Consider the following 6780-nt stretch of genomic DNA (forward strand, 5'->3'; position numbering starts at 1 on the left):
GCCCTGTCCTGGTGGCGATGGGAGGGGCGGGGCTCAAGGGAGGAGGAGCGGGAAGTGGAGGAGATGCGATGGACGGCATCGTCGATCACGTTTGGGGGGAAATTGCGGTCTTTGAAGAAGGAGGCCATCTGGGTTGTTCGGTATTGGAATTGGTCCTCCTGGGAGCAGATGCGGCAGAGACGAAGGAATTGGGAATATGGGATGGCGTTTTTAAAGGGGGCAGGGTGGGAGGAGGTGTAGTCTAGGTAGCTGCTCGGCCATTCTGCATTGTTGCTTGTCACAAAGTCCTCCTTGAAGGATGGTCACCCAAAGGTTTGAGGCCGAAAGTCCCTGACCGCTGAAGTGTTCCTCGACTGGGCGTTTGACAAGATTCCCCATGGGAGACTGGTTAGCAAGGTTAGATCTCATGGAATACAGGGAGAACTAGCTATTTGGATACAGAACTGGCTCAAAGGTAGAAGAGAGAGGGTGATGGTGGAGGGTTGTTTTTCAGACTGGAGGCCTGTGACCAGTGGAGTGCCACAAGGATCGGTGCAGGATCCTCTAATTTTTGTCCATTACATAAATGATTTGGATGCGAACACAAGAGGTACAGTCAGTAAGTTTGCAGATGACACCAAAATTGGAGGAATAGTAGACAGCGAAGAGGGTTACCTCAGATTACAATGGGTTCTGGACCAGATGGGCCAATGGGCTGAGAAGTGGCAGATGGAGGTTAATCCAGATAAATGCAAGATGCTGCATTTTGGGAAAACAAATCTTAGCAGGACTTATACACTTAATGGTAAGGTCCTAGGGAGTGTTGCTAAACAAAGAGACCTTGGAGTGCAGGTTCATAGCTCCTTGAAAGTGGAGTCGCAGGTAGACAGGATAGTGAAGAAGGTGTTTGGTATGCTTACCTTTATTGGTGAGAGTATTGAGTACAGGAGTTGGGAGGTCATGTTGCAGCTGTACAGGATATTGAGTTAGGCCACTGTTGGAATATTGTGTGCAATTCTGGTCTCCTTCCTATCGGAAAGATGTTGTGAAACTTGAAAGGGTTCAGAAAAGATTTACGAGGATGTTGCCAGGGTTGGAGGATCTGAGCTACAGGGAGAGGTTAAACAGGCTGGGACTGTTTTACCTGTAGCGTCGGAGGTTGAGGGGTGACCTTGTAGAGATTGACAAAATTATGAGGGGCATGGAGAGGGTAAATAGATAAAGTCTTTTCCCTTGGGTTGGGGAGTCCAGAACTAGAGGGCATAGGTTTAGGGTGAGAGGGGAAAGATATAAAAGAGACCTAAGGGGCAACTTTTTCACGCAGAGGGTGGTACCTGTATGGAATGAGTTGCCAGAGGATGTGGTGGAGGCTGGTACAATTGCAACATTTAAGAGGCATTTGGATGGGTATATGAATAGGAAGGGTTTGGAGGGATATGGACTGGGTGCTGGCAGGTGGGACTAGATTGGGTTGGGATATCTGCTCGGCATGGACAGGTTGGACCGAAGGGTCTGTTTCCATGCTGTACATCTCTATGACTCTATGACATATAATAGTGGTATCCGTGTTGACAGTCTGACATGTCTTGCAGTGTCTCTCTCATACACAAGTTCTCTCTCAAAAATTGCATAAATCCATGTAAGATTTTGTAACTAGGAGAAAATGAGGACTGCAGATGCTGGAACTCAGAGTCAAGAGTGTAGGGCTGGAAAAGCACAGCAGGTCAGACAGCATCTGAGGAGCAGGGGGGTCGACATTTTGGCCATAAACCCTTCATCGGAGCATTTTGTAACTCCTTTAGAAATAGAATCAGTCTGACCTACCATTGGGACTCAGACAGACTTCACACCTTCAATGCATTATCTGGGTTGAGATTATACCTATTCTTAAATGCTGTCTTGAGAATCTTTAAAAAGTTCTGGGATTTACATATGCAAGAACTGAAAGTAAGATGGTCATTCTAAAAGATGAAAGAACTAATATTACATTCTATGTCACTGCAATCCTGTTGCTATAAATTCTGTGTCTTATGATTCTGCTCCACCACCTGATGAAGAAGCAGTGCTTCGAAAGCTAGTGATTCCAAATAAATCTGTTGGACGATAAACTGATGCTGTGTGATTTTTAACGTTGAAATATATGTTAAAGAAGAGGTGGGGGAGGGGAAGGAATAAATGACAGGTGCAGATGGAGCCCAGAGAGAGGGAGAGAGAGAGAGAGAGTTCGGTGGACAAAGGAGTGGCTAAAAGTCAGCCTGCGAGACTGATTAGCTGCTAATGGGGACCATTTGTAGCTGACAATGTGTTGTTTGTGGTACCCCATGTGATATCAAGGCCTGGAGTGTGGGGGGTTATAGGGTAAGGACATGGGAGGAGGTATTCAGGCCCTAAAAGTATTGAACTTGAGGTTGAGTTCAGAAGGATGCAGGGTTCCCAAGCGGAAAATGAGATGTTGTTCTTCCATCTTGCACCGAGCTTCGCTGGAGCATGGCAACAAGCCTGAGACAGAGATGTTGGCCACGGAACACGATAATGTGTTGAAGTGGCAGAATCTCACCTTGGTGCCCAGAACCTCACAAAACGATGCAGAGAATTGATCCTGGTATAGTGTTGGGCCTCACTGGATTCTGTTGTGATTCTGCCACATTTCTCACAGTAACCCACGTCATTCAAGTCACTCTAAGTTTCTGCCCATTATTTGGTCACTATCCTGTTGTTAAACATTCAACGTTAAAAGAAATTCATGGCAGAATATGGGTATTAGTCTGTGATGAAAATAGAAGAGAAGCAGAAAGGATGAAGTGCTGCACCTCGCTCAGCTACCTCCTCATTTGTGAATAGGTCATTATTATGGGACAGAAATGATCAGCAGCAATGCAACTGCAGAAATGCTAAATGTGTTCACATAAAATTCTACTCTCTGCACTCTTAATAATGACACAAACTTGTTTATGATGAACTGGCCAAAGCTTATTGAAGTGGTGCAGAGAATAATTTGCTATAAGTACATAATATCAAGTAACCAACAATGATTTCCACCCAACTAATGGAACAAGAGAGGCATTTATAACTATAATATGGAAATTACAATTGCCCTTATTCTCATATGAACATCTTGCGTGTTGTTTCTGCAGTATTTTAATGAGTGCAAGAACCAGGCAGTTCTACAGCAGGGTGGTTAATCCATGGTGCCAGCTTTGTTTTAATAGCACCAGTTTTATTCCCAAGGGTAACTGGAAACCTAGCCTCACATTTTAAGCTGTAAAGAGGCATTGTTGGCTGTTTCCTTGTGACATATACAGCCCAGATGCACTTAAGGACAGTTTCTGTGCTCAGATTGGATATTCATAGAGATGCTAATGGTTTGAATGCCTCTCATTATCAGCATCATAAACACACTGCTGAAAAATGTGCAAAGGATTAGCAAATAAAGTAGTTTGATTCCAGTAAACTGATGTGCTATGAATCCTCCTTGAATTGACTTACCTTCAAACAGAACACGGCCACCTGTATCAAATATCTGACTTCAAACCATACTGGACCTACAGACAGAAGAAAGGCTCAAAAAGACTTTACATTTATATTGCACCTTTCACAAAGTTTGATGTTATAGAAGTTTATAAAATAATGAGGAGTATCAATAGAGTCAGTGGTAGGTGTCTTTTCCGTAGACTAGGGGCACATTTTTAAGGTGAGAATAGAAAGATTAAAAAGAAACATGATGGGCAAATCCTTTTCCATGAGGGTGGCTCATATGCAAAATAAAGCTCTGAGGAAGTGTTAGATATTGGTACAATTACAATGTTTAAAAGGCATTTGGATGTGTATATGAATAGGAAAGGTTTGGAGGGATATGGGCTAGGAGCATGCAAGTGGAGCTAGTTAAATTTGGGATTATGGGTCAGCACGGACTGGTTAAACAAAAGACCTGTTTCTGTGCTGTGTGACTTTATGATTCAATGTACCTTATCACAGAAGAAACACTTACAAAGTGTGATGACTATTGTGCTGTGATAATGTAGCAGTAAAACTGTTCACAGCAAGTTGTCACAATCAGTGATTGAATAAATTGATTGATCATTTCTTTTCGATATTGTATGAGAAATAAGAATTGTGCAGTACACAGGAATAAACACTGCAGTTCTTCCAGTAGTGTTGTGGGATCTTACATCTCCATGTGATTTTAAGATGTAATCTCTGAAAGTGGAGGACTTCCTCAGCACCGCAGTGGTTTTTCAACTGGGAAGCTATGTTTAAGTTTCCAAAATAAAAGCTAAGCCACACAGTGTTCTTACTCAGAAATGAGCAATGTTACCAAACAGGTCTGACAGAGTCACCTCAAAGTTTATAGATTTAGGCTGGATTCATACTGAACTCTCAAGCTGGGGGTACATTGTAACACAAACAGTGCTCATGGCATTAGACCCTGACAAAGAAAATCTGTTGCTGGTAGCTGCAGACCGATAGTGAATTTGTCAGCGTTCAGTGAAGCTGGCGGGAAGACCTCTATTTTCAGATTATGGTTGACTGCATGTATTCTTGGTGCTTGGAGCTGACACCACTACACCACTACAAGAAAGCACATCAACTTTAATGTGACAGGGCTTCCTGGATGCAGCCGTTTTCTGGAGTGGGGGAGGGCGTGAAATGGATGGGATTTGGAATGTGCTTGCTGGATGTCAGAGTTATATTTCCCCTTCTGCATTGATGCACACCCAAACCAATTTGACACAGTGCAACACTACCTTTATTCTGGGGTCTCATGTTTAATTCTAAATACTGGAGCAAGTGATTGTTCTTGCTGGAAGCAGAGTCAGAGCTTACTCCACAGCACCATGGGGAGTTTATCTGTGCAGGGGAAAGAATGACATGGTAATAGTGAGAAGGGTCTCGATAGTGAGGTGAACAGACTTGCATTCCTGTCATGACAGTCTTCAATTTGGTGGAGAAACAGGCTATTCAACCATCAAATTTCTGCCAGCTGGGAAAGGGCTCAGTGTAACCCCACTTCCAAACTCTTGGTCTATAGTACTTTACTTTATTCCAAGTGAATCTCCAAGTGCTTTCCCAAGGTGATGAGGATTTCTGCTTTTTCCAATCTTTCCAACTGTGAATTCCAAAACCAGATGAAAATCTTTTTCCTCAGCTGCCCTTTGCTCTGTTTCCCTGGAGTGATTGGAACTGGGTTGACGTCATTGACTATAAGGTCATTGTCCCAGGTCAATCACGCCAATCAATCAAGAAAGCCTTGGCTGACTACTATAACCAGGAGAATCCCTCTCACCTTTTCATTCACATAGGCATTGCCCCTAAAGAGAAGGGCACCTCTTATCACTCGGATGCTTTTTTCTTCCTGGTGGTGGAATGTGAATAAAGCTTTCTGCGCTCATTGTTTCTTCATTGTGTCCTACACCTACACGCACACGACATGGGTCCTGGGGAGAAATTAGCACTACCGCTGTTAGCCAGTAGTGTGGGGGTTCTACAAAAAAAACCAGGAGACTCCCCCTCACTTTTTTGATCACATAAGCATTGCCGCTAAAGAGATGGGTAATGCTTGTCACTTGGCCACTCAGGTGGAATGTGAATAAAAATTTCTGCACTTGATGTTTCTTCACTGTGTCCTAAACCTACACACACATGACATGGTTGCTGGGCAGAAATAAGCACTACTAAGAAGAAAAGAAAAATTATTTTACCAGGAGATTACATCTATTGTTTTATTATTTCAGTACTTTAAGGTGGGATTTGAGGTTAACCCACATTTTCCTGTGAATTGGTTGTACAGTGGGGTTTGGATTTGGCCTTGCCTCCCTTTTCCCCTGTAAATTGCTGTTTATTGTTCACTGTTGACTGTTTGTATTTTTCTACAGTGTACTGTGTACAAAATAAAGGGTGACTTGGTGTCAGGATGCCAGTTATTTCAGTCCCCCCGTGTTTGGCCTCTCTGCTAAAGGAAATGCGTCTTTTCTATCCACTCCATCTAAATGCTCGTACTTACATAAGCCTCAATTAAATCAACAGCCCTCAGCATTCATTGTTCCAAACCAAACAATACCAACATTGCAGTCTTCCCTCAGAGTTACATTTTTCCTGTAGGACAACATCCCCAAAAGCACCTCTGCACTCTCTCAATTGAAATCACATCCTATTTGTAATGTGGCACCCTGTACTGCACACAGTACGTTGGTTGTCACCTAAATCCTGCTTCATGGTGTACGATTATAATGTACAAAGTTAAAAATCATACAACACCAGGTTATAGTCCAACAGGTTTAATTGGAAGCACACTAGCTTTTGGAGCGACGCTCCTTCTCCACAATCACCTGACTATTATAATGTATCTATTCTATACCTCAGCTAATGAAAGGAAGGATTCTTAGGTCTTCTCAACCACCTTACCTACCTGTCCTGCTACTTTCTGTGCTTTATGGATATACACTGTATACTGATCCTCTGCACCTCTTATGTCTAACCATTCCCTGATTTTGTTGGCCTTCTCAAAATGCATAACCTCACACTTCTCCACATTGAACTCCATTTCTCATTTTTCTGCCACACGACCAGTCCATTGATATCTTCCTGTAATCTTTCAGCTTTCTTTCTTACTACCAACCAGAGGGGAAAATCTGTTTTATATCATCTGTAATGTTGTTGAACATATTTCCTGCATTTAAGTCTAACTCATTGACATATATCTCAAACAGCAAGCAATCTAGCACTGAGTCCTGCAAAACTCTCCTGGAAACAGTGTAACATCCATAAAATTTTCTGTTTCCCACTACGGAGTCAATCTTGGTT

Source organism: Chiloscyllium plagiosum, chromosome 28 (genome assembly GCF_004010195.1).
Source record: "Chiloscyllium plagiosum isolate BGI_BamShark_2017 chromosome 28, ASM401019v2, whole genome shotgun sequence".
In the NCBI taxonomy this organism is placed as follows: Eukaryota; Metazoa; Chordata; class Chondrichthyes; order Orectolobiformes; family Hemiscylliidae; genus Chiloscyllium; species Chiloscyllium plagiosum.